This window comes from Astyanax mexicanus, chromosome 14 (genome assembly GCF_023375975.1).
Source record: "Astyanax mexicanus isolate ESR-SI-001 chromosome 14, AstMex3_surface, whole genome shotgun sequence".
In the NCBI taxonomy this organism is placed as follows: Eukaryota; Metazoa; Chordata; class Actinopteri; order Characiformes; family Acestrorhamphidae; genus Astyanax; species Astyanax mexicanus.
In genome coordinates this window covers 13,758,325-13,770,118 of record NC_064421.1, presented here as the reverse complement: position 1 = coordinate 13,770,118, position 11,794 = coordinate 13,758,325, and positions in this window count along the sequence as shown.

Here is an 11,794-nt window from a genome sequence, read left to right as displayed (position 1 = left end):
TTTATTTGTAATGCAAAAGAGACCAAGGTAAGGATTTATAAGTTTTTTTTTTAATGCACAAATTTACGACAAACATACAGTGTTATGTGGTTGTGGTAGCTTTCATTGAATACACTTTATTATATAATTATATAATTGTACTGTTATTATTCTTATTCTCTGAAACTACCAGTGACTGTGTTAGTCCAGTGTATTAAAATCCACAGTCGTTAATCAGAAGTCGTACAGTAGCTTGATTATAAAATAACTGAACTGAGAACTGAAAGGAGAATAATGGAATGTGATCAGCAGGACGGACAGTGCAGTTTGATGGCTGTGTTTGTGTGTGAGGTTTTTTCTGCTGTTCCATGCTGACTCTCACAGGGGACTGCTTGTTCTTGGCTCGACACTTGTAATCGCCTCACCTCTGCGTGTTGTCTCTCTCTCTCTCTCTCTCCCTCCCCCATCGCCCTCTCCTCCTCTGTTTTCTTTTCTACTCTTTTTGCAGGAAGAGCTCAGAGGTTTGACAAGCCTGTGGCAAAGGCAGGCGGGGGGCGAGGAGGGGGGATGGGGGGGAAAGCAGGGAGAGATTTATGAGCATGGATGTACCTCTGTGGAATTGAGTTTAGGTGTATGTTTCATTTTTTACTCCAGTGTCTGGCCAGCATTATTGTCTGAGAGCAGAGTGGGCAGAGTGCATTATCTTTGGCCTAACTGGACCTACCAGAGCCATTTGAGCTGTCATATGATTTTATGCACCTGCTTACTGCTTATAGCCTTCCATGCCACTTCTAGCCCCTGAACGACAGACACATAGTGGTAGTTGTAGTTGTATTTTTTGTGAGTGAAGGCTTTAGGAAGAGGAAAAAATACATTTTCTTGTTAAAATATATGTGTACTGAGCCATGAAGTCTCCGGGTTAAAATTTAAACACTGTGCAAATATAATGCACAGTTTAGGAATGGGCAATTAGATTAGAAGCTTATTAATATAATCTTGCTTGCTTTGATTATTTAATTTATAAAAATTCTGTTAATTATTTTCCCCACTTCAAAACATAACTGTGTTTTAAATAAAAGTTGCACAATAATGTTAGAATGTTATAATCATGGAGCTCTGCGGTGCACACATGAGCTCCTCCACTCGTCCGCATTACGCACTTGACTTGCAGGGCTGTGTGTAGCTGTTCTTAATAAGCATTTTTATTAAATAAAAGGTCTATGCTTCTTCAGTGCTGCAGTGTTAATTAACATAATGATGTTAATTAACACTGCAGTTGGGGATGGATGTTTTTGGGCCCGTTCTAAGCTCTACACCTCATCTTTTAAACAGCTTTTGTACATTTGTACATTAAAGTTGTCTCAAAACTTCTCGACATTGTGCGAATATAATGCACAGTTTAGGGCTGAGCAGTTAGATTATTAATATAATCTTGCCTCCTTGGATTATTTGATTTTTTTAATTTCTGGTAATCCTTTCCCCACTTCTAAAAACTTAGTACTATATGTGAATGTATATGTCTCATGACTCCACCCCATCCATAGGATGACATGAAAGCAATATTAAGAAAACTACAGAACAACAGAGCAACTCAAGCAGATCGTATAAATGTTTGTTAAATGTAATCCAGGTAAATTGTTCAGTTTATTTTGATATCAGTTTGAGGTCTCTCAGCACTAGCACCGTAATTCAAGATTTGATCTTTGTGTCCACGGAGGAGTCTTTATAAAATGTTTAATTTCTTTAGTTTTCCTACAGAATGCTTTTAGTTCTGCAGTGTTGGTAAGATCTACCTACAGATTTTTTGTGAAGTTCAGGTCAGAGAACTGTGAGGGATGCAAAACGTTCCAGCTTGTGTGTCTTGGATTTTGTTCTAATTCTGATTTTGTTCTCATATTTTTTTGAACATTGCAATATATATATATATATATATATATATATATATATATATATATATATATTTCTTTTTTTCTTTTTTTTTTTCTGTCTTGTCTTATTCCATCTGCATTTGTCTGGCTGCCCCGGCCGCAATGTTCAAAATGTCGGTGCCATTTAAACTTTGTTTAAGGAGTCATATGGATGACACCTGGTTAGAGTTTAGATTCTCTGCCTGAGCCTGACCCAATGCCTGACATGAATTTCCCACCACTTAAAAAAAATGGTCATGTTTTTTAATGCTATTTTTATTTTATATAAAGCTATGGGGGGGAATCACAATATGGCATAAGTAACTAATCAAATTCTGTTTAAAAAAAAGTTGCACAATTATGTTGGAATGTTTTAATCACGTGAGTTCCTTAAATCATAAAAAAACTAAACCCAATTTTACAAGTCACGAAACTGTATGTATTATATTTGTATAGAGTCAGTGTACATTTTCTAATATGGTTTTTGTAAATTGTTTCGATGTAGACAGAAAAAAATATTAATCAGTCATTTTCCATTTATTAGATTAAGATATTACTGTAATTAAACATTTACTGTATCCTTGTCTATGAACACATTGTTGATTTATTTTTACATACAGTATATCGGTACTGGATAATAGTTAATTCTTACTTTTACTGGTAGTTTTAGCTAAAACACTGTAAATAACAATATCTTACAGTTGCCAGTAGATATTGCAGTTAATAAAAAACAATAAATATTGTTTTTGGTGTTCTGTATGTATATATAAATATATTTATAATCATACTGTATTTTTTACAGCTGATACTGGAATTTTAGTATATAAAACACATTATAATGTCAATTTGCAATACTTCATTGATTGCTAAAACTGCCAGTAATTTGTTATATTTTTTTTTTACTGTGCAGCTATAAAGATATAAATAAGGCCCAATGAGTTATTTAAGTTTTATTCTACTGTGTGTTTGTGTGTGTGTGTGTGTGTGTGTGTGTGTCTTAGTGTGTTTAGGCCTCAGACTACCTTATCATCTTACCCTTAGTCAACTGCCTGTCTATTTGCATCTGCACTTCATACAGTACCTGACACCAGCGTGCGGCGCGGTTCAGGTGGGGAGTAGTGTACTTATCATTAAGCTCTGAAGGTGGAATGGGGACAGTGCTGGCTAGGGCAGGTTGCTATCCCGATACGCAGGGTGCCTCTAAGTGTCTGCGAATGGTCCTAATGAGGGTGGCAAATGGAGACATAAAGAGAGAATGGGTACACTTTTCATTTGAGACTGACATACTGTTGCTGCCCCCCTGAGCCCTTGAGGAGGGCCGAGGACGGCGGGCAACCATGCTTAAAATTCCCCTCCTCCTCTTCGGGCTAATTGTTGAGGATATTGACCTTGGGTAGGGGAGAACAGGAGATGCGGGGAGAGCAGAGTGCTGGGCGGTTGCCATGCTTTGATAAAAATACACCTTTTAGGGTTGGCCTATGGTTAGTGCGCTGTTCTAAACTAGTCAAATTTTGCTGTAAAATTGCATTTGTTATATATTATTATACTCTTCTATCGTTTTATTCAGTTGTCTTTTAATTTTTTTTAATAAATAGATCAGTAGAAACGGTCCAAAAAGACTTATTAAATAATCTAAGAATGATATAATCTTTACAGTAACCTCTGTTCCTGTAAAAGCTGTGAAACAAAATATTTTAATTGTGTGATTTATTTATTTATTTATTTGATTATTTGTGTTTAACATGACTTTAGATAAACAAAATCGGTCAGAAGTGTCCAGCACTAAGTTCAGGTGTGAACGGGGTACAGTGTGTGACAAAGATGCATCATAATACAGTCATTCAAACCACATTTGGAGAGACTCATATGACCACATTGTTATTGTAGTGTGAATACCAAAGAATCTCAATGTGTCTTGGACAGTAAAGCATTACCCACTTTCACAAGCAAAGCTGCACAGTAGAATGGTGTCATGGTATGTACAGAATGGCAGACACGTGCAGATACTGATAAAATCAAAATGTGTTTATTATAAGAATAAACAGATGTAATCAGAGTCGATACAGAGAAATGGGTGATCACCAGTAAACAGAGCAATGAAGGCAAAACCATACCAGAAACCATAACCAGTCCAGAGTTCATACACGAGCAATCCAGTATCAGAGGTAATCCAAGAGGCAGTAGTGAAAACACAGTCCAAGTCATACACAAACAATCCGGTATCAGAGGCAAAGGCAATAATCGGCGTCGAGAAAACAAAAGCAAGGTCATACACAAAGTAAACTGAGACAAGAGATAAAGTAACGCTTTGTAAAGAGGATAACCTACAATACGCGGCGTGGTAGTCTGTTTGGCGTGCACCTTTATAGTGCCAGTAATCAGTATTCGGGACTTCCTGGAGGAAGCAGGTGAGGTGTCACGTGATCAGGTGAGTGCGTGATGTCAGCTGGTGGTGCATTCTGGGTAGTGTAGTTGTTGACCTGAGAACCTCCGTTAGAGCTTGGTGTGGAAGGGACAGAGGAGCTAACAGCACCAGACGTGACAAATGGTGCACCACTACTATTGTGTTATACTAAAACCCAACTATGCTATCTGTCTGTCTATGTAGCAATACAGAATTTAATAATAATTGTAATATAGTATGATGTATTTACTTTCATATTTACTTTCAATAGTATTATTTTATTAACATTTTTTGACCATGTTCTATCAATTTGTTTTGTGCTAACTGAAAATGTATAATAGCAGCTTGTCTTCCAAATCCACAACTGTGTGTATGGTCTGTTTTAGTGGAATTATTTAGAGCCTTTTGAAGCCACAAACAGAAGTAAGTTACTCATGGTTATATTTAATAAAGTATAATAATGTTTAGTATACAGGTTGTCTAGATAGCAATTAAATGTAAACAGATAAATTGTTGTGTGAGTGTGTTTTAAATGTGAATTTTAGTGTTGTGTACTGCCAGCATTTCTATTGCGCCAATAGTATTTTTAGTTTAGCTGTTGGAATGAAAAATCCATCAGGGTCATTGACCAATAAATATGCGCTACTAGATCACATGCAGAGTCGGCTAGAAAGAACAAGTTTTAAAAGATTAAATATTTGATGTAATATTGAATATTGCATGTTTTTTTTTTTTTCTTTTAAAATCCCAACTGAACAAACATACACAAACATAATGCATCCCCCTTTATTTTCTACCTGACAACATTGATTGTGGATGGCCATGCACCAGTATGTCGGCCACCATCACACCTAGACATTGTCCTGACCCCAATCCATGTACAACAGGTTCAGCATGCCATTCTCTCACAGACTGGTCAATGCGTGTCAATACGGTGGAGAGGATATACGGGAGGGGCGGGTGGGCGAGTCGATGAGGGGCTGATAAGTGAGGGACTGTTTTGTTTTAGTAATGACGGCTTAAACGAACGCCTCGCACGGTCAAGACAGCGCTTCAAACACAATTGTGCTTCAGCTGGCATGTGGAAACAAAGCCAGCTCAGACTGTGAGCTGCAGGTCAGCAGAAATCTCACTCTATACCGTTAATGTGTGTGTGTGTGTGTGTGTGTGTGTGTGTGCAGGAGTAAGGGCATTTGGGCACTGAGATACATTCCATGCTCATGTATAGTTGAAATAATAAAGAATAATACATAATAATAATAAAGAATAATAAAACTTAACTTTCATTACCGTTTCTTTAAATTATGAAATATTAGATTTATTAGTGTTTCTGGCTTTGAAGCTGACATCTAAGGTTAATCAAAATGAAAAAGAAATAATAATTTGGATGGAAATACACAATTTATGGTTGTAAAATTTAATTCAATTATTTTCAGCTGATTTATTGCGCATTTAATTTTATTTTAATGTGTAATGTGAAGAATTTAATGTGTTGGTCTTGCACATAATATTTAAAGTTCATTAGATATTAATTTAATGCTACTGCTGACGATGCAACCATTAAATTTGTTCTAATTATCCCGGTCTCCTTCTTACTGACTTTTTATGTCAGAAACATCTAAATGATACGTGTCTAATTCACACGCTGAGAGCAGTTCACTCTGTTGTTTGGCTGTTCTGCTTTTGCCTTACAGGCATAAAACTAATACTCCCTGTAAAACTGATCATCCCTCTCAGAGTGAAAGTCATGTACAGAATATACTGAAGAATATCATTTCTGTCATTCAAAAAAAAATTCCTTTTTGATAATGTAAATCTGGCAGTTTTATAACATTTCATAATGGACCAATTGGGATGCTCCTAAAATGATTTCTTTTTACATTGACTTCTTTTAGACATGTAAAAATTACATAAAATCTTAAAAAATAAGCACACAGTGAATCTATAGTTTACAGTTCTTTGTGAACATGAAGAGATTAGAGCACTATCTGGACGGGATTAGTTTCTCAGGGAAACGTTTGTGAAAAATATTTCACACTATTTCACACTACTCATTGATACAACTCTTGTATTCGGACTGCAATTAAAAACAGGAGGACCAGTGAGATTTGTTTTTGTTTGTTTGTTTTTTTTTACTTTCTCGGTCATGTGGCATTGCGTTCAGTAGCTCCTCCATTTCCACTCGCTGTTGTGTTTACATAGAAAGAGTAGACAAATATCTATTTTTTTTAAATGGGAGGTGACAAAACTCAGACTCAGACTCAGAAGTGGATCCGGACTGGGCTTAAAATTAGTTATAGTTCAGCAAAAAACAGTAGGTAATTCAGCCTGTAATTTTCTCAGAGGACGTCTGAAAAAAACACATACATGGTCGTTCCGTGCGGGAATAAAATCACAGAGGACCCCCATAAAAGAGAAAATTACCCCAGGACCCCCTGAGAAACTGTTCCCTTCCGGATAGGGTTTAGGATGCACCTAGGTAAACTATAAAGTATGTTATTGTCCAGCTGTTCAGCTCTGCTTTTAAATATATTTTTTATTTCGTTTTTATAGTCCTAGTCTGCCAGTTATGGGTTAGTGTGAAAAACTTAATTTGTGTACTTGTGCCTGTTTTTTATCTGAACAAACAAACTTGTTGAGAAAGGGCCTTTACTCTAGGTTCCATATTTGTGTAAAAGATTCATTCATCAGTTAGTTGTCATTTCACAGTTGTCATTTCATAGCCAGTCTTTCACAAACAATACATTTATTAATATTACTATTAATACTACTACTACTGCTGCTTCTTCTACTATATATTATTTCACAATTTATTGTGTACATCCATGTGTACATGTCAGAACTGTCATATTTTTGTATACATGAACACCATCACAAACTCACATTTACCAGAGGAAATCTAAATGTTTCAAAAAGCCTGACTTTAAGACTTGGGGGTGTGTCAATATAAAATGCTAGTAACTGTATTGTAATTTGGATATGTGTTGATTATTTACACAAACACTGCAGTCTATATTTTTAAATGTTTTACTCTCCTTCACACATGAAAAATGGATAATTATGTATTGCTGATTCTTACAGGATATTGCTCATACTAGAATGCTCATACTTTGCTCTATGTTCGTTTTTTGTAACTAATTAAAGGATGTGGGGTTGATGCTGCAGTTGGTCTGCAGGTTTAGGTTCATCAACAGTATGTGCTGAAAGAATGAGGTCAGCTGACTACCTGAATATACTGAATATAGACCAGGTTATTCTATCAATGGATTTTTTCTTCCCTGATGGCACGGGCAAACTCCAAGATAACAATGTCAGGATTTATGGTGCTGGAATTGTGAAAGAGTGATTCAGGGAGCATGAGATCATCATTTTCACACATGGATTGAGAGAGTTCACCACAGAGTCCAGACCTCATTGAGAATCTTTGGGATGTGCTGGAGAAGGAGAAGCTTTGTGCAGTGGTCCGACTCTACCATCATCAATGCCAATCAAAGATCTTGGTGAAAAATTAATCCAGCAACACTAGATTGAAATAAATCTTGTGACATTGCAGAAGCTTATTGAAACAATGCCACAGTGAACGCATGCCACAATCAAAGCTAAAGGAGGTCCAACAAAATATTAGAGTATGTGACTTTTTAGTTTTTTTGGCCAGGCAGTGTACATTGTCTGGTGTTCCAGGATTGGGAATAAATGAAATGAAACAGAAATGTGATTTTTATGAGTGAGCACAAACAGAGGTGGATCTGAAGGCAGCATAGTTGATGTAATTATGAGTAGGAATGAGTTGGGAACAAATTTAAGTACTACGTTAGTTACAAAGGGTTTGGGGATTCGCTCATAATTAAAAAATTGTTTTTAAATATGGGATTACGAAGTACTTAGTGTTACAGACATTAAAAAAAAACACCCCTGAACATCTAAATGCCTTTGCATCAAACTGAACTGTGCAGCATAAAAAGTGAAACAGCTGTTCTCCAGTCTATTTTTCTTCAGAGGAATTCGCATGAATGATCCTGTAAGAGATTTTTTTTCTTGGAACACCTTGTAATTGCTGCCAAACAACAGCCCCGTGCCCGCCAGTCCTCCTCCTCTTCAATAATCAGGCTCTTTATGGAGTGACAGTTGCACTATACCTCCACAATTACTTTTCAATTAGCGCGATGAACATTTTCAACACTGCGGCGCAATCATTTTATAGCTCGGTGTCTTAGCCCATTAATGGCGCTAGCAACAGCGGCAAAGTGATAAACCATCTGGCCTGGCTCCCAAAGAGATAGAGCACACTTAATGGAGTGAAAAAGTAAAAGCAATTAATGTCACATTAATATAATGATAATAATACCTTCCCTTGCAGCTCTGGCAGGCTGGAGCAGTGAGCTGGTGTGTGAGGAGCTGGATTTGAGCTGTAAACCTGGAGACGGGAGGCAGCTTTCGTTGGGGAGGAGCAGAGGCTACCTGAGACCTCAATTTCTGGCTGTGAAGCCTGTATGTATGGGGAACAGTCAGTGGAGTGGAATCATTGAGTCATTGAGAAAAAAAATGAAAGGTAAGTGCAGTTAGTGGACTGTGCCTTGTGCACAGACGTGGCTTTTGAAATATCTGTATGTTTTGTTGTGTGTGTGTGTGTTTGTGTGTATGTGTGTGATCCTGTCTGCCCGACACTCCCCTGTCCCCTTCTATCTCCTGACCCCTCTGTGTTCCTGCCTCCCCTCTCTGTTTGTGTTAATTCCTCTACATCTCCAGGGTGGCTTATATTAGAATATCTTAACCAGCCAGCCACATTAGCATAGCATGATGGATGCCGCTGAATCTCAGTGCCAGATAATGTCCACATTTTGCATTTTAAACTAAGCTATGCCATGGACGTGCTATCCATTCTCACGGGAGACAATTAGGCTCCATCGGAGAGGTAGAGATTTCTCTTCATAATGCTTTGGATGGAGCTGCCGGCCTGTGGAATCCGTCACTAAGGATACTACTACCCTTTGAATGGCTAGTAGGAATAGGTTCGTCAACGAAAGATGACATCATTATAGACCTCAAACAAACATTTAATCGTTTCATGTCACACAGAAAAACTGTGTATCCTCAAATAGGAAGAAAAAATCGTAAAATTACAATTTTACTCCATATCCCATTCTACATGAATAACACAGTAATTTAAAAAATATATATTTGTAGATAACCCTCAAAATTAATGTATTTAGCTATTTTATTTAGCACCCATTGCTGACACAGATGTGCAGATGCGCTCATACAGCTTGTCCCCTGTGTTTAAAGAAGTTATGACAATATAATAGAGCACTCTGGAGCAGATGAACATTAACCTACTGGCCTATTGGCACCATGTCTTATGCCAGGCATGCGTTAGAGGGATATAAAGCCCCCAGTATTGAGCTGTGGAGCAGTGGATCTGCATTCTCTAGAATGATGGTGCTTCATCCAATACTTTTGGGATAAGTTGGGGATTTGGAGATGAGGTGAGATAGTGATCATCCAACACATTGACCTCACCTAATTTTCCCATAGAAATGAATATGGTGCAAAACATCTTATGTCACAGTCATGCATATGCACTATATTGTAAAAAGTATACACTTTTTTGATGCATTTGGTATATATGAATTAAAGCACTGATCATGTTTCAAGGTCTCTGCTCAACAATTATAACATTAATAGCAGGTGAAAAGCTTTTGATAATCTGTAAATGTGACAGAAAGTCTTAAATATTATTAAACCTTCTTACACATCACCATTCAATGCTGCAGTAGGCAGTTTGATGCATTTGGTGATTTAAGGCTTTGTTGGAGCTTTTCGGCCATTGAAACCCGTTCCATGAAGCTGTCTACGTGCTAATCTGAAGAACACACAAAGTTTGAAGATCTGTATTGAAAGTTGGTGACCTCTATGCTTCTCAGCATCCGCTGACTTTGCTCTGTTATTTTACACTGACAGAGTGAGTTGCTTTCATTCCCAGTCGCTTCCACTGCGTTATAATATCACTGACAGTTGGCTGTGGAATATTTAGTAGTGAGGAAATTTCACAATTGGACTTGTTGGTTGCACAGGCTGCATCCTATCATGGAATTCACTGAGCTCCTGAGAGCAACCCATTCTTTCATTAATGTTTGTAGAAGCAGTCTGCACGCTTAGGTGCATGTTATATGCAGCTGTGAGCATGGCAATGAAAGGAACCTGAGTTCAGTGATTTGGATGGGTGACTGAATATTTTTGGCAGTATAGTGTGCATAAATAGTAGAACAACTTGAAAACCACCTGAGACACCACAGCAACCATCTGTGATAATACATAATCCGCTACAGCATTGGACACCAAACAACAAACACTAAACAACACCATAGCAAGGGTCTATAATATTTTAGAAATCACCTTGCAGTTTGAATTTTTGTTTTATTTCACATCAAGCCTTAGGCGAAGTTGATTGGCAACACAATTTGTCAGTAAACATTTATTTTTATCTGAAAGTTTTGGTTGAAAACCTGACTAGAGTACCACCCATTTAGCAAGCGCCTAGGAACAATATAACAACTAACTAGGGTACCCCAGCCCATAGCAACCACCTAACAACACCATAGTAACCACCTGGAATACCATTGCAACCACCTAACTACACTTAAGCAATCAACTAGCAACACCATTGAACTGCCTAGCAGCACCATATTAAATACCTAGCAATATGACAGTAATCACATTGCAACACCATAGTAACCACCTGGAATACCATAGCAACCACCTAGCTACACCAAAGCAATCACCTATCAACACTATAACAAATATACCATATAAAATACCTAGCAACACCATAGTTAACCTCCTGGAATACCATAGAAACCACCTAGCTACACCAAAGCAATTACCTATCAACACCATACCAAATACACCATGTCAAATACCTAACAACACCATAGTAACCATCTTGAATACCATTGCAACCACCTAGCTACACTTAAGCAATCACCTAGCAACACAATTGAACTGCCTAGCAGCACCATATCAAATACTTAGCAACATGACAGTAACCATATGGCAACACCAAAGTAACCACCTGGAACACCATAGCAACCACCTAGCTACACCAAAGCAATCACCTATCAACACTATACCAAATATACTAATCAAATACCTAACAACACCATAGTAACCACCTGGAATGCCATTGCAATACCATGGCTGCACTTAAACAATCACCTAGCAACACCATTGAACTGCCTAGCAGCACCATATCAAATACCTAGCAACATCATAGTAACCACATAGAAACACCATAGAAACTACCTGGAACACCATAGCAACCACCTAGCTACACCAAAGCAATCACCTATCAACGCCATACCAAATAAACCATATCAAATACCTAACAACACCATAATCACCACCTGGAATACCATAGCAACCACCTAGCTACACTAAAACAATCACCTAGTATCACAATAGAACCGCCTAGCAACACCACAGTAAACACCTAGCCACACTATAGTGA